This window comes from Cebus imitator, unplaced genomic scaffold, assembly GCF_001604975.1.
Source record: "Cebus imitator isolate Cc_AM_T3 unplaced genomic scaffold, Cebus_imitator-1.0 Scaffold179, whole genome shotgun sequence".
NCBI lineage: Eukaryota > Metazoa > Chordata > Mammalia > Primates > Cebidae > Cebus > Cebus imitator.
In genome coordinates, this window is record NW_016107494.1 from 3143047 (window position 1) to 3164539 (window position 21493).

The 21493-nt window shown below is 42.8% G+C and overlaps 1 long non-coding RNA gene across 2 annotated transcripts in view; it reads right to left on the minus strand.

Moving 5' to 3' along the window:
- Positions 1-2041: 2041 nt before the first annotated feature.
- Positions 2042-21493, minus strand: part of LOC119473711 — a 23860-nt gene continuing 4408 nt past the window's right edge. For both annotated transcript variants that reach the window (XR_005202932.1, XR_005202931.1), the window contains exon 2: positions 2042-3984. This is a non-coding gene — a long non-coding RNA (uncharacterized LOC119473711). The remainder of the gene's footprint in view (positions 3985-21493) is intronic.

A 21493-nucleotide genomic window follows, 5' to 3' on the forward strand; every position in this document is an offset into this window, starting at 1 on the left:
CTACTCCATGATTCCACTTATACGAGCTACTACAAATGGTTAAATTCAGAAACAGAGGGTAGAACGGTGGCCACCAGAGGCTGGCCAGGCAGGCTGGGGAGTTAGTGCTTAATGGGGACAGAGTTTCAGCTGGGAAAGAAATAAAATATCTGGAGATGAATGGTGGTGATGGTGGCACAAAAATGTGAGTGCACTCAATGTCACAGAACTGTTCACTTGAGCATTTAAAAATTGTTACTTTACAGACAGGCTCTTGCTCTGTTGCCCACGCTGGAGGGCAGTGGTGTGATCATAGTTCACTACATCCTTGAACTCCTAGGCTCAAGTGATCCTCCTGCCTTGACCTCCCAAGTAGCTGGGACTACAGGTATGTGCCACCATGCCCAGCTAATTAAAAAAACCTTTATTTGGCCGGGCGTGGTGCCTCATGCCTGTAATCCCAGCACTTTGGGAGGCCAAGGTGCACAGATCACCTGAGGCTGGGAGTTTGAGACCAGCCTGACCAACATGGAGAAACCCTGTCTCTACTAAAAATGCAAAATTAGCCAGGTGTCGTAGTGTGTGCCTATAATCCCAGCTATTTGGGAGGCTGAGGCAGGAGAATCGCTTGAACCTGGAAGAAGGAGGTTGTGAGCCGAGATCATGCCATTGCACTCTAGCCTGGGCAACAAGAGTGAAACTTTGACTCAAAAAAAACAAAAAATATGAAAAACAATTTTTTTTCTTTTTTTAGAGATGACGTTTAGAGATGTTGACCAGGCTGGTCTCAAACTCCTGGCCTCAAATGATCCTCCCACCTCAGCCTTCCAAAGCATTGAGATTACAGGCATTAGCCACTGTGCCGGGGTCTACTTAAAAATTGTTGAAATAATATATGTTACGTTATATATATTTTACCACAATTTTAAAAATAAAAGTTACCCACCCAGGTGACTGACAATCCTGACATGCCTAAAACCTTTCACTAGACATTTAACTAGTCTTACTACCACCTCCTGACCTTCAACTAAACACTCCTTTATCTTTTTCCTGTAAATTTTCTTCCAAGAGTGTGAAATACAACTTTGACACACACTTATATGTTTTAAAAACACCTAATAACAACAGAACTAAACTAAAAACAACAGACAGCTTGTATATCCTGGAGGCAGTAAATCTCAGCTTTCTTGCACACAAAGTGGAAATGTCCAGTAAACCCACTGCTTTTCCACGCTGGCCAAGGGAGTAAAGCCACACTGCAGACACCCACTCTCGACCCTTCAGCCCCCAAACAGACACAATGCTTTTTAACAAAACAAAAACCAATGAAAAACAACCCAATGACTTAAAAGCCACAAAGGAAACCTTTACCCAATACAAGCTACCCCTTGCTACAGTTCGGGCAGATGGCATTTCCCTGCTTTTTGAGCTTTTAACCAGTACCCTTGCTGAATTTCTTTCCAAAGCCAGCGTCATAATATGTGAGTGTGAGCATATCTCGAGTGCTGGGCTTCAGGGAGTGCCCTGGTCTTTGGTCTGTGAAAAGAACTAGGGCAGAGGGAATCTGGTATCTCGAGGAGATGACGCTGCTGCCCTACAGGAATCAGTGCTGCTTTTGTAACTGTAGCGATGGCCCAATCTCTGCTTGCCCCAACTCTGACCAGCCCTCTTTATTTTAGTCTTGCCTTTGAAATAAGTCTGGGTGACAGCCAAGATGTCCTGTGGCCAAGTCATGCTAAGACACTTCTACCAATGAAATGATTCTCCCAGCCTCAGCCAGCAGAGACTGTCCTCTGGACCCAGAGCCCCACGTGTGGTGCCATGAGATCAGCACCTGGGGCCCCACGGCCTGGAAGTGTAATTGGTTTCTGACTCAGATAGAGGGAGAAATGCAAACTCCTGACATTGATTGGAAAGCCTAGTTATAATATTCCTAACCTGGCTTGATCCTTGTCTAAAAAGACCTTTTATTTTGGTTGTAGCTTATTTGACTGGCAAACAGGAGCTCTGGTTTAGGGAGGAGGAATGGGGAGAAGTAGACTGTCATAGAGTACAATTTGAATGCTTTACACATGCTGTTTTTAATCACTCTCAAATAAATGCTAGTAAGTTGTCAGAAACATCATGAGCTGTTGCTGGGATACAGCCCTTTCACAGCCGGAAGAGCCCCTCGACACATCTTGTTTTTTCTGGTGAAAAAATAAGAGGACTCATTTTAGTTAGGCTCATTCACAAAAACCAGGCGGACTCATTCTGGAGTCACATGGCCTCCAAAAGCTCAGGCCAGAAGCGCGCTGTCCTCCTGCCACACTCTAATCTCTGGAAGAATTTGAAGAGGTGAGTGCTATTACTTTCTCAGGCTGAGAATTTGAGTGGGGAGCAGGGCAGGCTCCCAAGGGAAAGAGAATAAACCGGGAGGAAAGGGGAGCTCGGCCCTTTGGTTTTCCTTGGAAGCCTTGCTTGGAGGCCAAAGGTTCTCAGCCTGCGTCCTCCCTCCTCCTGCCTGGGCGCTCATTAGCGAGTGCCTGCCTCGCTTCCACTCTGGGCAACTCCACACTGCCCCTGGGGCGTCCTCCCCTCTGCTCACTTACAGCTCATTTGAAAAGGCTTTACTCACCAACTTTATTGCTTCAACTAAATTATACCTTTTTATCATAGAAAGTCTAGATGTGCTCCCAGATGGCGTCTGGCCTGGTGTTCTGAGTCAGAAGTCTACGGAGGCCGCTGCACCTTGACGCCCGGTGAAAGGTTGAGATGGTGCCCTCACTTGTGATTAGACCTTTGTAAATGCAGTGCTCATTTTACCCTGTGGTTCTGAACAAGCAGGAATGACTGAATCCAGAAGCTGAAGTGGTGTAGCTTTTCCCCGAGATTCAGATGCGTTTACTTTTTCACATTAAAAATAAATAAATAAAACTTTATCGATACAGCTTCACAGACATCATTGCTCCCGCCATTGCTTTTCCTAGCTTTTAATGCTGGACGTATACCGAGCAAGCTCCACATCGTCACAGGGTCCTTGTCCAGGTCCACAACAGGAGGATCAGAAGCACATCAGAAATTTCAGCCTAAGCCCCGCTGCTATGGCTCAGGTGCCCGGGGCCTGGCATTCGCTGACAGCTTCACTCACATTGACTTCACTGGGCTGGGCTGTTACTTGGCTTCCCAGGCCTCTAGTTTCTTATGATGATTAGAGGCTGTAGTGCCTATGTCCAGCATCGGTTCCTTTAGGCATTCTCTACAAGGTAATGTGATCCCGGTGAGGCTAGCAAAGCTAGCGCCATCTCCTGCCCAGCCTCAGATGACCAGGCGCGGAAATGTGGCCTAGGCTGGCCCATCAGAGGACTTTATCCTCCTTGGCTGTGGCGATTGGTACGGTGAAAGTATAGACCATCGTCAGCTCAGTTGGAGTCCTTCTTAGAGTTTTTTTTTTTACTTAAATAAAGTTACCTGGAAAGATGGTCTTTGCCCAGCAGGGCTGCTAAACTTGGAGAAAGTAAAACAGAGACGACTACGAGCCCTCTGGCCCTTACCAACAGAGCCTGCATGCAGTAGGAAACAAGCGAGGGCAAGCAAAGTTCAGACATAGTACGGTGGATTGGATTACTCTCAGCTCAGCATGCCTGAAAATTTGTTTGTTTAATTTCCACACCTTTTGCCATGTGACCTTGCAGTGCTTCCCGAAAAAGTAAATGGAATTCAAATTCCTGCTCATTGACTTTAGGCTTGGCGGCATGCCTTGCTTTGACCAGTAGGCTGTGGATGGACATGTCCAGCTGGGGCTTTAAAAGACCTTCCACCAACCGTTTTGAACCTTCTCCCCTCTGCCATGAAAAGAACATGTCCCAGCTAATCCTTCTGCCTTGGTCACAGGATGGCGACATGGAGCTCATTAGCAGACTGCAGGCCTCGCTTCTGTAGCCAACCTGAAGTCAGGAGTCCAGCTGAGCCCAGTCAAGCCCAGCCAGTGCAGATTATCATCTTAATCACAGCCAACCTGTGGACCTGTGAGCATGAAAGAAATGCTTGTTATTGTAAGCCATCGAGATTTTGAGGTTGCTTGTTACACAGCATTGAGAGGCTGAGGCTACTTGTCATCACATAGCATGATTATAGCATACCTGCTCATAGATGGCAAGTGAAAAAGTTCCGATTTCATCATTTAAACCCCTGAATCTTAGCCATGGCTGGTGGCTCACGCCTGTAAACCCTGCACTTTGGGAGGCTGAGGTGAGTGGATTACTTGAGGTCAGGATTTTGAGACCAACTTGGGCAACATGGTGAAACCCTGTCTCTACTGAAAACACAAAAACTAGCCGGGCACCTGTGATACCAGCTACTTGGGAGGCTGATGCACAAGAATCGCTTGAATCTGGGAGGTGGAGATTGCAGTGTGTCGAGATTATGCCACCGCACTCCAGCCTGGGCAACAGAGGAACCAAAAAAAACAAAAACAAAACAAAACTAACAAGCCTTCGATCTCATTGCATCAGAAGCCAAAGTCACCCAATTATTTCTATTGTTGGAACCAAACAAGTCTTGACCAAAGCAGGAACCTTTTCTAAGCTCCTAGGATGCAGCTGTCATACCCAAAGTAGCTATCATCCACTTCCTCCCCAAAGAATAGTAGCTCTGCATACACGCTGAGATCCTGCCATGGTTCATTGCAAAACAGTGTAATTGCTGATGGTCAGGCCATCAGCAATTACACTGTTGCCACACCCTGACTCTTTTTTTGTTTTTGAGACAGAGTGTTGCTCTGTGCGTTTTTCAGCTCACTGCAACCTCTGCTGTCTGGGTTCAAGCCATTCTCCTACCTCAGCCTCCTGAGTAGTTAGGACCACAGGTGTGTGCCACCACAGCCGGCTAATTTTCGTATTTTCAGTAGAGACAGGGGTTTCACCATGTTGGCCAGGCTGGTCTTAAACTCTTGACCTCAGGTGATTCGCCTGCCTTGGCCTCCCAAAATGCTGGGATTACAGGCGTGAGCCACCACACCCAGCCAGGCCAAAATCTGAGATTGCTCTGCAGACTCCTTAATTGGCCTTAAGTAAATATATATGTTAATATAGACATATACACTTACATAATACAGATTAAATATAAAAATATTGTAAATATATACACATACATATATTTTTATAATTTTAGGAAATTTATATTTTTAAAATGTAAGCACAAATAATAACATAGAAAGCATAAATAATATGACAAACACTCCTATTGTCACAATCCAGAATCTATAATTGTTATACTTTTGTCCAGTGTACATCTTTTTCCCTGTAAATAAATAAAACATTATAATATAGCTAAATAAACTCTTTAACCACCACTCTTAAGGTTATTTCCTCTCCCTTTCCATCCCCAGAGCAGATACGTTTTTCTTTTCAATTCAAATAAATGTCATTTTATTGTTCATGTTGTATTGCAACTTGCTTTTAGCCCATATGTTTTTGAGGTCTATACTCATAGGTCTACATAGAACTGGTTTATTCTTCTTAAGGGCACACAGTATTACAATGTATATGCATTCCATCCTTTGAATATCCTTTCCTATATGGATGCACATTTAGATTGTTTCCATTTTCCTTGCTATTACAAAGAATGTTTCATGAACATTGTTGTGTATGTTTTCTGTTGCATTGTGCAACAGCCGATCATGTTAATAGGCACCTCTTGCCTCCTCCTAAATGGTAAAAGAAATTCCGTTGCCCAGGTTGGAGTGCAATGGAACGATCTCGGCTCACAGCAACCTCCGCCTCCTGGGTTCAAGCAATTCTCCTGCCTCAAACGCCTGAGTATCTGGAATTACAGGCACGTGCCGCCATCCCCAGCTAATTTTTGTATTTTTAGTAGATACGGGGTTTCACCATGTTGATCAGCCTGGTGTCGAACTCTTGACCTTGTGATCCACCTACCTTGGCCTCCCAAAGTGCTGGGATTACAGGTGTGAGGCACCGCGCCCGGCCTACATGTTTATTTTTATGTCAGTCCCAAATTGTCTTCATTAGTGTAGCTTTAAAGTAAATTTTGAGGCCGGGTGCGGTGGCTCACGCCTGTAATCCCAACACTTTGGGAGGCTGAGGTGGGTGGATCACAAGGTCAGGAGTTTGGAGACCAGCCATGATCAACATAGTGAAACCCCATCTCTATTAAAAAATACATAAATAAATAAATAAAAGTAAATTTTGAAATTGGGAAGTGTGAGCCCTCTAACTCTGATCTTCTTTTTCAAGAGTGTTTAGGCTATTCTAGGTTCTTGCTTTTCCACGTGAGTTTTAGGATCACTTTGTCTATTTCTGCAAAAAATGTAGCTGGAATTCATGAATCTTTAATTCACACAAACTCCTCACTACAATGTCCTCTGTGAGGACTGGCACATTGTTATAGCTCCAACACCCAGCACAGGCCTGACCTAGAGTCAGCTCTTAATATTTAATGAATAAATGGGTTGGGGGGAAACGCACAGTTTAGAGAACAGCAGTAAAATGTACCCAATGGAACATTACCATACCACAGAAGCCACCTGCATGCCACTCCATGATGAACTCCTCCATCGTTTCTGTTTGTTTTTTGAGCTTGCTCTACTACCAATGCTGGCATGCAGTGGTGTGGTCTCGGCTCACTACAACCTCCGCTTCCCAGGTTCAAGCAATTCTCCCACCTCAGCCTCCTGAGTAGCTGGGACTACAGGCGCACACCAGCACACCTGGCTAATTTTTGTATTTTTAGTAGAATCAGGGTTTCGCCATGTTGTACAGGCTGGTCTCAAACTCCTGACCTTAGGTGATCCACCTGCCTTGGCCTCCCAAGTGCTGGGATTACAGGCATGAGCCACTGCACCTGGCCTCCCTCCATCATTTCTCTGCTTAAAAAAAAAATAACCAACTGTGTGGCTGGGCCCAGAGGCTCACGCCTGTAATCCCAACACTTTGGGAGGCCAAGGTGGGTGAATCACCTCAGGTCAGAAGTTGAGAGCAACCTGACCAAAATGGAGAAAACCCATCTCTACTAAAAATACAAAATTGGCCAGGTGTGGTGGTGCCTGCCTGTAACCTTAGCTACTCAGGAGGCTGAGGCAGGAAAATTGCTTGAACCTGTGAGGCGGAGGTTGTGATGAGCCAAGATCGTGCCATTGCACTCTAGCTGAGACAATGAGCAAAACTCCGTCTCAAAAAAAAAAAAAAAAGCCCCAAAATACAAAACAATCCAACTGTGCATGTATCCCTAAACGATATATTAGTTAGTTTTACCGATTTTAAAAAATTTTTGTGTAAATGAAACAATATTGTATGCATTCTTCTGTGACTTATTTCAAAAAACATTGTTTTGAGATGCATGCATGTGAATACATGGAAATTCCAGAACTTCCACTAAACTTTTGTTTAGTCATTAATTTTGACTGCTTAGTATTTTATTTATTTTATTTATTTATTTATTTATTTATTTTGGAGACGGAGTTTCGCTCTTGTTACCCACACTGGAGTGCAATGGCGCGATCTCGGCTCACCGCAACCTCCGCCTCCTGGGTTCAGGCAATTCTCCTGCCTCAGCCTCCCCAGCAGCTGGGATTACAGGCACGTGCCACCATGCCCAGCTAATTTTTTGTATTTTTAGTAGAGACGGGGTTTCACCATGTTGACCAGGATGGTCTTGATCTCTTGACCTCGTGATCCACCCGCCTCGGCCTCCCAAAGTGCTGGGATTACAGGCTTGAGCCACCGCGCCCGGCCCGGTATTTTATTATATAAATATATAGCACCAGCCGGGCAGGGTGGCTCACATCTGTAATCCCAGCACTTTGGGAGGCCAATGCAGGTGGATCACCTAAATTCAGGAGTTCAAGACCAGCCTGGCCAACATGGTAAAACCCCGTCACTACTAAAAACACAAAAGTCAGCCAAGTGTGGTGGCACGTGTCTGTAATCCCAGTTACTTGGGAGGCTGAGGCAGGAGAATCACTTGAACCCAGGAGGTGAAGGTTGCAATGAGCCAAGATCTCACCACTGCACTTCATCCTGGGCTACAAAGCGAGACCGTCTCAAAAATCAATGAATAGGTCAGGCTCAGTGGCTCACACCTGTAATTCCAGAACTTTGGAAGGCTGAGGCGGGCAGATCATGAGGTCAAGAATTCAAGACCAAACTAGCCAACATGGCAAAAACTCGTCTCTACTGAAAATACAAAAAATTAGCCAGGCATGGTGGTGGGCACCTGTAATTCCGGCTGCTTGGGAGGCTGAGGCAGGAGAATCACTTGAGCCCAGGAGGCAGAGGTTGCAGTAAGCTGAGATTGCACCATTGCACTCCAGCATGAGTGAGAGAGTGAGATTCTGTCTCAAAATAAATAAATAAATAAATAAAAATAAAAATACAAAAATTAGCCAGGTGTGTTGGTGTATGCCTGTAGTCCCAGCTACTTGGGAGGCTGAGGTGGAAGAATCGCTTGAATCTGGAGGTAGCGGAGGTTGTAGTGAGCCGAGATGGCGCCACTGCACTTCAGCCTGAGCAGAGCAAGACTACGTGTCTAAATAAATAGCATCTTATTTATTTGGGTTATTCCCAGGCTTTTGCTATAATAAATCACGATGTTGTTACATACTTCTTTATGTCTCTCATACAGGAGGATCTACGCCTAGTAGTGGAATTTAGGGGTCATAGTATATGTACATATTCAACCATACTTGGCAATTCAAACTGGGCTCGAAAGTGGGTATATACAAATTTACATTCCCACCCAAAGTAAGTAAGAATTCTTTCCATTGTTCTTTCCTTCTGGGTTCAGTTTTCTTCTTCCACAAGTATACATTTTGTTTTATTTTATTTTATTACTATTATCATTTTTGAGATGGAGTTTCATTGTTGTTGCCCAAGCTGGAGTGCAATGGCATGGATCTTGGCTCACCGCAACCTCCGCCTCCCAGGTTCGAGCAATTCTCCTGCCTCAGCCTCACAGGTAGCTGGGATTACAGGCATGCGCAACCATGCCCGGCTAATTTTGTATTTTTAGTTAGAGGCAGGGTTTCTCCTTGTTGGTCAGGCTGGTCTTGAACTCCCGACCACGGGTGATCCACCTGCCTCAGTCTCCAAAGTATACATTTTAGGTTTGTTTTTTTTTTTCCAGAGAGGATCTGAATGTTAAACTTTCCTGGACTTTGTTTTATTGAAAATGTCTTTATTTTGTTTGCACTCTTGAATGAGAACTTATCTGAATATAGAATTCTAGATTGATAATGTTTTTTGTTTTTTCCTCAATATTTTGAAAATACTATTCCATTAACTTTGGGCCTTTATTGTTGTATCTAATTGTACTTCTTTTGTCTTCTGTCTGGTAGATTCTAAGATTTTTGTCTGTGATGTCTGCAATTTCACCATAATATGTCTAGGTATAAATTTCTTCTTGTTTATTGGTTTTGCACTTGTCATGATTCCTGAGTCTGAGGATTCATATCTTTCATCAATTCTGGGAATTTTTTTTAAATTCTGGGAATTATCAGTGATGATCTCTTGAATATTTACTCTCCTCCATAGTCTCCCTTTTCTCCTTCTGGATCACCTGTGAGTGTTACAGGAGACATATGTTTGCTTCCAAATCTCTATTTTCTCTTTCTCATTCTATGCTGCCTTCTGGGTAAATTCATCCAGTCTATTTAGCTATGTCGAATCTGCCATTTAACTTATTCACTACATTTTTATTTATAATATCTGGAAGTTTGATTGTTTTGCATTTCTACCTGTTCTTATTTCATTCACTCTTGTTTTTTCTTTCATTTCTTCTTTTACATATTTTATGATTTAAAAATACTAACTTTATAGTATAGCCTCAATCATATTGTTCTAAAATTAAACCTTAAGCTCACATGAGGCACAGGCTCATGCTAATTAATTCCTCAGGGGAGGATTTTTTTTCTTCTTATTCTTTTCCTTGTCCCCTACCTTCTAGACCAAATGAGGCTTGAATTCACATTTATTGGTTCTCTTTGTGTTTCAGGCACCTGGTTATTTAACTTTCTTTCTTGGGTGTTCTGCTTTGTATTTATTTTCCTTTTTAGAGACAAAATTTCATTCTGTCACCCAGGCTGGAGTGCAGCGGCATATCCACAGCTCACTGCGACCTCAAACTCCTGGGTTCAAGAGACCTCAGTCTCCCAAGGAGCTAGGACTACAGGCGCATGCCACTGTGTGCCTTGTTTTGTAGAGATGGGGGTCTTGCTATGTTGCCCAGGCTGATCTCAAACTCCTGGCTTCAAGTGATCCTCCTGCCTTGGCCTCCCAAAGTGCTGGGATTACAGGCAGGAGCTATTACACTCAACCTGGCTTTGTGTTTTTTTTTTCCAAGATGGAGTCTCACTCTGTCACCCAGGCTGGAGTGCAGTGATGTGGTGTCGGCTCACTGCAACCTCTGCCTCCTGGGTTCAAGCAATTCTGCCTCAGCCTCCTGAATAACTGTGATTATAGGCGCCTGACACCACACCTGACTAATTTTTGTAGAGACAAGGTTTCACCATATTGGCCTGGGTGGTCTTGAACTCCTGACCTCGTGATCTGCCGGCCTTGTCCTCTCAAAGTGCTGGGATTACAGGTGTGAGCCACCATGACTGGCCCTGGCTTTGTATTTAAAATAAGGCTTATTGAGTTTATTCAGCAGTTATAGGTGTTTGTAGCAGGAGAATTTTCAGGTTATCTGGTCTGCCAGCTTGTTAAACTTGAAATCTATTAACTCTATGTTTTCATTAAGCCATTTTTAAATTGTGGTGAATTACACATGCCATAAAAATTATTAATTAGGCCGGGCGCGGTGGCTCAAGCCTGTAATCCCAGCACTTTGGGAGGCCGAGGCGGGTGGATCACGAGGTCAAGAGATCGAGACCATCCTGGTCAACACGGTGAAACCCCGTCTCTACTAAAAATACAAAAAATTAGCTGGGCATGGTGGCACGTGCCTGTAATCCCAGCTACTCAGGAGGCTGAGGCAGGAGAATTGCCTGAACCCAGGAGGCGGAGGTTGCGGTGAGCCGAGATCGCGCCATTGCACTCCAGCCTGGGTAACAAGAGCGAAGCTAAAAAAAAAAAAAAAAAAAAAAAAAAAAAAAAAAAAAAAAAAAAAAAAAAAAAAAAAAAAAAAAAAAAAAAAAAAAAAAAAAAAAAAAAAAAAAAAAAAAAAAAAAAAAAAGGGGGGGGGAAGCGGGCAAAAAAAAAAAAAAAAAAAAAAAGAGAGACCAAATAAAAAAAAAAAAAAAAAACAAAAAGAGAGAGAGCCCATTATAGTTTCAGTATGAGGAAGGACTTCGTAATAAGTTGGTAGGAGGCAAAGGGTTTCCAAGGAATGACAGACAAGCAGAAAGTGAAGGATACATTCTGTGAATGGTAAACAGTTGGTTTAGCAGGATCTTGGTACATGGCACATGTAATAAGGTGAGTAAATTTCTGAAATAGTAAATTAGGGCCAGATTGTAGAGGGCCTTGAATTTCAGCTTGAAGGAATTCGGACTTTGAGAGCCTTTGAAAGGCTTTGAACTTAACTCATTTTGAAAGTTGGTCTTGGCAGCAGTAGATGGAGTGGATTGGAGGGGTGGTGAGATTGACAGCAGGGAGACCAATTAGAAAGCTATTGCAGTAGTCCGGGAAGGCATGAAGGCACATAATAGGGATAAGGTCTGACAAAGACTCAGAGCTGTTGAAATGATCAAAGCATAATTGTAGTTATTAACCAAACTGGGGCCAAGAGGAGATGCCAATACAGACATATTACATCATTCTCTAGAGTAAGTCACTTCCCAGCAGAGTAGCATTCTGAACTCTTAGAGACTTGCTGATATCCTCTAATGAAGTCACATGCTGTGTATAAAATGTCGGCTAATTAGCCTGTCGAGCCAGCCAGAGCCCTCCTTTGATCTGAACCCAGACTCAAAAAAGTATGCATTAGCGCAATTTGAGAAACAGTAGTAAAATAGAAAAATTAGAATAAAACATAATCTGTAGCACTACAGAGTATAAACAGCTGTTTTTAGCATCAGTCCAAAGAGTTTTAAGTGGTCTCTTGTTGTTTGCTTCTACTGTTAATAAGATCTTCTGAAATTTTTGCTCTGGACTTCCAATCTTAACATTTCTTAGCAGGACAATTTAATCACCTATTTCTACTGGGTTATATATCTAGTGAGCATGGTGACAACCAAATGTCTTGGCTTGCATTTGTTTTCCCATTGCCCTGCTATATTCTAAGGTTGCTTTCACATATAGCCTGTGTGTGAGTTTCCCTTTCTCAATTTGTTGTGGATTGTATTATACTTGTTTGTCAATCAGCTAAATGTAAATGAACATCGGCTTTCTAGAGATGCCACTTTTAGCATTTAATTGCCGAATGAAAAGCAATAGGACCACAAAGCAAAGAAGTTACTTGGAGAAGAACTTGAATTACTTGATTCTGAGGTTGGGTGATCAAAACATGGTTGTGAAGAAATGGAGTTATTATATCTATTATATATAATTTATTAACATATATATTTAAAAGTTGAATGACATTTTGAAATCACATTGGGCATACTACTTAGTCTAAGGAGTCTATAACCCAAAAAAGGTTCAGAGCAACTGTTTGCCTTGCTTCATGCAGCTCCCAGAATAGTGCCCTTTGTTACATAGACTAGTGATTATGAGCTTGGGCATGAGAGTCACACTCCCTGTATTTGAATCCTGGCTCTGCTGTGTAATAGCTGTGTGACCTTAAACAAGTCATTTAAGCCCTCTGTGCCTCAGTTTCCTCATCTGTAAAATGGGGATAACAATAGTATTATGTCATGTGGTTGTGGTGAGGATTACATGAATATCTATAAATAACTCAGAAAATGCTCAGCACACATAGTAATGTAAATGTTCTATACATATATCAGCTATTATTATAATAATAACATGGGTGTGGCATTGATGGTAATAATGGTGACAACCATGATGACTTCTACCTTCCTGAAGCCACTTAAGAGTGAGTGACAACAGCCAAAGTTACTTAGGAATAAATGATTAAAAAAAAAAAGAGCGAATGACAATGAACAGCCCCAGGAAATGTTACCTAGCTGGTCATTCTAGGTAAAGCTGACACCACCCTTCCCTTCCTGTTCCAGTGTATGGCCAGCGAGGCTCTGAAGGCTCCGTAGTCTGACTCAACCGCTGAGAGGGATGTATTCCGGTTGAAGCACAGCGGCAAAAGCAATTTGCTTTTTAGATTTAGCTGAAATCTGTTCTGATTCTATTTTTCAGCCTTGGAGGGAACGGCTCTTTGCCACAGTTTGTTTTTCCCCCATGGAATGTGTATTGCTGATGCCCTACCACGATAAACAGGGGGTGGGGAAACGGGAACTTTTATTAGCTGACCTAAAGCTCATCTCTCCTAGTTCTGCCACAAAACACTCTTGACAGTCTGAGAAACATTTCCTTTATCTCCATCTCCACCTACTGACCTTCCCAGCTGAAAGGGTTAGGTGAAATAAATCAGATTAGAATTCATTCCAAAGATCTTTGACTTTTTCTAGCTTTTTTTGAGATGGAGTCTCGCTCTGTCACCCAGGCTGGAGTGCAGTGGCGCAATCTCAGCCTACTGCAACCTCCGCCTCCCAGGTTCAAGCAATTCTGCCTCAGCAGACTTTTTCTAGCTTTTAATGATCAAAGTTTTTAGATAATTGAGTTCCAGGATTATCTGATCACCTTTGTTGGGTCAATTTTGCCTCTCCTCAAATACCTGAGAGTGATTTTTTTTGATGTATTATTTTTGGGGTCTCTCCTTTTTTCCCTTTATCCGTTCCTTACACAAAGAACTGACAGTTCCTGAAGCCACTGCCCCCAGGAATTTGCTTCTTTGATTTTTATTTTTATTTATTTTTAAAAATTTATTATTTTTTTTAAGGTTCCACTTTCTAAGGGTTTAGAAAAGCAGAATTTGCTTCTTTTAACAACAGCTACTTCTCTGCCTGGGCTCTGTCTCTCGAAAAAGCTCATTCAAGGATCCCCTGATCCCAAAGTGCCAAGTAGAAATTGTGTAAAGTGATTTAATTCAGATGCTGTGTATCAGGTTTAAAATCCAATAGATATGTATGTAACTGTCTGAATATTTTCTGCAGTAAAAGATTGAAGCCTAAGGTCTAACTCCCATTGCAGTTTTGTAGTCCATGGGGACAGAACCAGCTACGTAAATTGCAGGGCCCAGTGCAAAGGGAAAATGAGTGGTCTCTTTTTCAAAAGTTATTAAAAAAAAATTCAAGACAGTAACAACAGAGCATCAAACCGAGAACAGGGGCCAGGCATGGTGTTTCATTCCTGTAATCCCAGCACTTTGGGAGCCCAAGTGGGCGGATCGCCTGAGGTCAGGGGTTTGAGACCAGCTTGTCCAACATGATAAAACTCCATCTTTACTAAAAATACAAAATTAGCTGGATATGGTGGTGCATGCCTGTAATCCCAGCTACTTGGGAGGCTGGGGCAGGAGAATCACTTGAATCCTAGAGGCAGAGGTTGCAGTGAGCTGAGAGCATGCCGTTGCACTCCAGCTAGGCAAGAAGAGCGAAATGCCATTCCCCCCCAAAAAAAACCACCCTAAGCATAAGGCCCTTTTGAGTACAGGGCCCTGAGCAACAATAGCATAGCTCATCCACCCAGAAAGCGAGGCCTGCATGGAGCCCACAAATCAGAATCTGGGGAATCTGACTGGAAAAAAAAATCTAATTTCTGGGGTCTACCAGAATCTCTGGGATAATATCTGAGAATTGACTTTTTTTTTTTTTTTTTAATACAGAATCTTGCCCAGGCTGGAGTACAGTGGCTCCGTCCTGGCTCACTGCAGCCTTGACCACCTGGGCTCAAGCAAACCTCTAACCACAGCCTTCCAAGTAGCTGGGACCACAAGCGTGCTCACACCAGTTATTTTTAAAAGGGTATCACTGTGTTGCCCAGGCTGGTCTTGAACTCCTGGACTCAGATGGTCCTCCTGCCTCAGCCTCCCAAAGTGATGGGATTACAGATGTGAGCCACCATGCCCAGCCAGAATTAACATTCTTAGTAACCTCTGTAGATGCTGACTTTTGAGAATCTCACGCCTATTTTCTTCTTCATTTGCTTGGGAAAAAGAAAAAGCAATTTATTTTTTTTTTTGGAGACGGAGTCTCACTCTGTTGCCAGGCTGGAGTATAGCGGTGCGATCTCGGTTCACTGCAACCTCTGCCTCCTGGGTTCAAGCGATTCCCCTACCTCAGCCTGCCAAAGCAGCTGGGACTACAGGCATGTGCCAGCACACCTGGATAATTTTGTATTTTTAGCAGAGACAGAGTTTCTCCATGTTGGTCAGGCTGATCTCGAAATCCTGACCTTAGGTGATCCACCCACCTTAGCTTCCCAAAGTGCTGGGATTACAGGCATGAGCCACTGTGCCTGTCCTGTTTTTTTGGTTTTGCTTCGTTTTTAAGAGACAGAGTAACCCTTTATCACCCAGGCTGGAGTGCAGTGGCGTGATCATAGTTCAAAGCAGTCTTGATCTCCTGGGCTCAAGTGATCCTCCTACCTCAGCCTCCTGAGTAGCTGGAACTACAGGTGTGTGCCAGCCACCATGCCTGGCTTTTTATTTTTATTTCCGTAGAGACGGAGTCTCACTATGCTGCCCAGGCTGGTCTTGAACTCTGGATTCAAGTGATCCTCCTGCCTTGGCCTTCCAAAGTGCTAGGACCACAGGTGTGAGCCACCATGCCTGGCCAATTTTATTTTATTTTATTTTATTTTATTTTTTTCTGAGACAGAGTTTGGTTCTGTCCCCCAGGCTGGAGTACAGCAGTGCGACCTGGACTCAATGCAGCCTCCACCTCCTGGGTTCAAGGGATTCTTGTGCCTCAGCCACTGAGTAACTGGGATTATAGGTGTGCACCACCATACTCAGCTAATTTTTGTATTTTTATTAGAGACAAGGTTTTGACCTGTTGGCCAGGCTGGTCTCAAACTCCTGGCCTTAAGTGATCTGCCTGCCTCTGCCTCCCAAAGTGAGCCACCTTGCCTGGCCCCAATTCTCTTTTAAAAGTGTTTGGCTTGCTTTCCTAGATGGGCAACTGAGAGCACTTAGGTTGCATCTCCGGTAGCATTTTTTGAGCTCTCTCACACTTTCTGTTTTCCTTTCTCCCCTATCCTCTTTTGTTTTACACTTGTTTTGGGCCTGCCAGCAATACCTCAGGTGTGCCTAGACTTGGCTGATGACATCCAAGGCATATGAAATTATTAGAGAAAGTTTCGGGGGTAGGAGTAAGGCTTTTGATAGTCTGGATTTTTCAGTAAGAGTTTTATTTTTGCTAGAGCCCACTTTTCCTACCCAGTTTTGCTTTTGCTTCTAACCTAAACCAACAGAAAAGGAAAACAAAATATTAGAGAAAGTTATGAGAACAATCTTAATCCCTACCTCAGTGATGATTTACTCACAATCACTGGAATTGAATTCCAGATCAGTTCTTCTTCCTCTGCAGTCCTTGCAGCTTACTTCTGCAAACTGTCACTTCATCAAATTGCGACCTCAAGGGCTTAGGAATTCATCCCGCGTAAACCGATGAAAGAATTCATATCAAACTATCCTGACTAAACCGGGTCCTGAGTTCTGAGTTTAGCCGTACATCATTGAGATATTGCAAGGTTAATAAACCTCTTTATATTATAGATTTAACGTTTTAGCACAACAAATAAAATGCTCTTTTTTTTTTGGCTTACAGTTCTGTGTGTGTGGGTGAGTGCTTAAGCAGCCACCGAGTGGAACAGATGCTGTCTGAAATTTTTCCTTAATAAAAAGCTGACAGATTTTGAATTAACAGGTGCTTCTAAATTACTTAAGAAATGACTTGTTTCTTTATTGATTTCACCTGTATCTCCTGTTTTCCAGTAGTTGTACCTTCTTTTTCTGAGATGGAGTCTTGCTCTGTCGCCAGGCTGGAGTACGATCTGTGCTCACTGCAACCTCCACCTCTTGGGTTCAAGCGATTCTTCTGCCTCAGCCTCCCTCAGAAGCGATTCTTCTGCCTCAGCCTGTAGCTGGGACTGCAGGCGTGCGCCACCATGCCCAGCTAATTTTTGTATTTTTAATAGAGACGGGGGTTTCACCATGTTGGCCAGGACGGTCTCAATCTTTTGACCTCGTGATCTGCCTAAAAGTGTTGGTATTACAGGCATGAGCCACTGCGCCCAGCCGTACTTGTAGCTTCTAACACACATCTTTATGACTCTATATTTTTAAATTAATGAAAACTTTGTGTTTCTATTTTCATTCTTACAGCAAAGGAGAAAGATTAAATGGAAACAACCTTTTATAACTTTGAAATATTATGTAATCCTGGCATTCTTAAAAAATTTTTTTTGCTTGCCTTTTACTTTGGCAATATACTTGTATCTAAAGATATGTAAAGAACACTAAGCCAGGTGTGGTGGCTAAGGCCTTTAGTTTCAGCAGTCTGGGAGGCAGAGGTGAGCAGATCACAAGGTCAGGAGATCAAGACTGTCTTGGCCAACATAGTGAAACTCTGTCTCTACTAAAAATACAAAAGTTAGCTGGGCATGTTGGCACATGCCTGTAGTCCCAGTGACTCAGGAGGCTGAGGCAGAAGAAACGCTTGAACCTGGGAGGCGGAGTTTGCAGTGAGCCCAGATCACACCACTGAACTCCAGCCTGGTGACAGAGTGAGACTCCATCTCAAAAAAAATAAAAATAAAAAATAAATAAATAAAACACTGACGGCCAGGCATGGTGGCTTATGCCTGTAATCCAAGCACTTTGGGAGGCTGAGGCAGGCGGATCACTTGAGGTCAGAAGTTCAAGACCAGCCTGTTCACCATGGTGAAAACCCTTTTCTACTAAAAATACAAAATTAGTCCAGGTGTGGTGGCTCACGCCTATAATCCCAGTGAGGGAATGTGTTTGCTTTCTGGGTCCACAAAGGGGCATAGTTTATAGGCAGGAACTTCCCAGCGCCATGCCCCCCTCCCATTTCTCTCCATCCAGGAGATTTAATGGTCTTTGTTTTAATTTTCACAGGCGCGGGAAGAATCAAAAAGTCAATCACTCCAGTGGAAATTCTAAGGAAGTCCTTTCATTGGCCAGAGGTCTTGGAGAATGTGGGGGCTCCTCTCAGGTTAAAAGTTCCCTTCTTCCGCCCCGCTTTGGACACAGTGTTTGGATCCCCTTCCAGCCTCGTGGAAGCTTTCTCTCTCCCGGATTTCCCCTCTGGAGTCCCCTTCCACACTCTTCATGGAAGTTTTCTCTTCGCCTTTTTCTCTTCCTCTACCTAAAATAAAATCACTTTTCTGCAAAAACTCTGTTTGGGGTCCAGTATTTACGAGCACACCTGGTCCCCTCTCTCATTCTTGAGAGAGCAGGAGACCAAGAACCTTGGAGAAACGTCCTCTCAGGGGAGCTGAGGGTCCCCCTGAACTCCAACACCAGTACTTTGGGAGGCCAAGGCAGGCAGATCATGAGGTCAAGAGATTGAGGCCATCCTGGCTAACATAGTGAAACCCCATCTCTACTAAAAATACAAAAAATTAGCTGGGCCTGGTGGCATGTGCCTGTAGTCTCAACTGCTCAGGAGGCTGAGGCAGGAGAATCACTTGCACCCTGGAGACAGAGGTTGCAGTGAACCGAGATTGTGCCACTGCACTCTAGCCTAGTGTCAGAGCTCGACTCCGTCTCAAAAAACAAACAAACAAAATTAGCCAGGTGTGGTGGCACACGCCTGTGATTCCAGCTACTCGGGAGGCTGAGGTATGAGAATCACTTGGACCCAGGAGGTGGAGGTGCAGTGAGTAGATTGTGCCACTGCACTCCAGCTTGGGTGACAAAGCCAGAGTCTGTCTCAAAAAAAAAAAAAAAGAAAAGAGAACAGTTACAGCTCAATAATAAAGAGGGGAAACAAACCGGTTTTAAAAAATTGGGCCAAAGGTTTAAACAGATACATCACAAAAGAAAATATAAGAAAGGCCAATAAACACATGAAAAGTCTCAACATTATTAATAATCAGGAAAAGGCAGATTAAAACCACAATGAGATAACACTAACATACCCACTAGAATAGCTAAAATAAAAAATTTGACAATAATAAGGCTTAGCAAGGATGTGGAAAAACTGGAAATCTTGTATGTTGCTGGTGAGGGCATGGTGGTGCATTCCTGTAATCCCAGCTACTCAGGAGGCTGAGGCAGGAGAAATGTTTGAACCCAGGAGGCAGAGGTTGCGGTGAGCCAAGGTTGTATCATTGCACTCCAGCCTGGGCAACAAGAGTGAAACTCTATCTGAAAAATAAAATAAAACAATTAATTGGTGAGCTCGGTGGCTCACGCCTATAATCCCAGGACTTTGGGAGGCCAAGGTAGGTGGATCACCTGAGGTCAGGAGTTTGAGACCAGCCTGATCAACATGGTGAAACCCCATCTCTACTAAAAATACAAAAAATTAGCCAGATGTGGTGGCACACGCCTGTAATCCCAGCTACTCGATGGCTGAGGTAGAAGAATCATTTGAACCCGGGAGGCATAGGTTGCAGTGGGCCAAGATTGTGCCATTGCAGTCTAGCCTGGGCAACAAGAGTGAAACCCTGCCTCAAAAAGAAACCATAAAAAAAAAAAAAATTAGCAAGGCATGGTGGCACATGCCTGTAGTCCCTGCTACTTGAGAGGCTGATATAGGATTGTTTGTGCCCAAGAGATCGAGGCTGCAGTGAGCCATGGTTGTGTCACTGCACTCCATCCTGGATGACAGGGTGACACTCCGTCTCACAAAACAACAACAAAAAGAACTAGAAATTACCCAAACATTTATCAATGGGTAAATGGATAAACAAACAGAATACCACCTAGCAACAGAAAGTAATGAACTACTGAGGTATACAATAGCATGAATGAAACTCAAAAAAACCCATGCTGAGAGAAAGATGACAGAACAAAAGAGTAGATATTGCACGATTCCGTTAATGGGAAACTCTAGAAGAGGCCAAACCAATCTACAGTGGCAGAAAGAGTATCAGTGGGTGCCTGGAGCCAGGCTTGGGAGAGGAAATACTGACTCCAAACAGGTATGGGGGAATTTTGGGGGTGTTGGAAACAATCTACATTTTGATTGAGGTTAGGCTTCCATGGGAGTATACATTTGTCAAACCTCATTTGAACTGTACATTTAAAAAAAAGAGTGCATTTTATATAAAATATACTTCAATAAAGTTGTTTTTTTCAACTACTAAAGAAGTTCAGAGAAGCCTCTAATACATATTCACGTACATACCACCTAGGATTAATAAATGTTAAACATTTTGTTATTTGCTTCATCTTTCTTCATACAGAAGAAATGAAATATTACAGATAAAGATGATATCTCCATAGCTCCTAGACCTATTCTTCACCCCTTCCCATCGGCAAGTACGTTCCTAAAGTTGTATTTATCCTTTCTGTCCATCTTAAAAAAAAATTCACAGACAACTTCATTTATTGCTAAGGGTATCAAAGTTTAACAAGAGCTAATGCACTGCCATAGTTAAACAATGCCTTGGCAGCAGCACAGCCAGTAATGATATTCTGTCTTATGTTCAATCTGCAGGGCTATGTTACCTAACCTGTGTTTGAGGAGCTGCTAATGTAATTATGTAATTATTGGGGGGTTTATACTGCTCTTTCCCCTCAGTTTTAAACATGACTACAACTTGGCACAAATTGGAATTTAGTGTGTTATGATGTTTCTCTAAATTTTCAAAATGCACTGCTTGTAAACTTTCAATCCAAGATTAATGTAGTTTTAAACAATATAGCAATTTGTTATCAGTGATTTGTTTAATTGCAATTAAGATGGAACACAGAGATTTATGTATTTCCCTCTAAATTTATCAAACATATTGCTAGGCTATTTGCAAAGCACCTAACACCACTGAATCCTAAATAGCTGGCTGGATTTCACTGTTCTATGGATACTATATGAGACAATCAGAGGGACTGATTTGATGACATTCCTTGCCCTTTAGATTTATCTTTTTTTAAGCATATCTTCTATATTGTTCAGATTTCCCCCTCGGTTCTAATGTTTATACTTTGAAAGTTGATAAATATGGGGGCTGAAGAGTTTAGGCTAGTATTATTTTGTAATAATGAAGCTGGTAATTTCTCTTTGTAATTTTTTTTTTTTAACTCACAGACACAGGTCTCTGAAAAGATATTACTAATTCTGGTTTTTGCTGGCAAAGTAATTTGTCTTTTCCTATTCTTAAAAATAGAAATTGTTCTGATAACAAAAATAATAAATGAAATAAATGATCTTTTCTCTATAAGAGAAGCAACAAAAACCAGTTGCAAACTCAAGTTTCAATTCACACTGGGGTTGAGAGTATTTTTTCCTTTTAGAATTTGAAAGTTGGCTAGGTACAGTGGCTCATGCCTATAATCCAAACACTTTGGGAGGTGGGAGGATTACTTGAGTCCAGGAGTTTGAGACCAGCCTGGGCAACATAGTGAGACTGTGTCTCTATTTTTATGG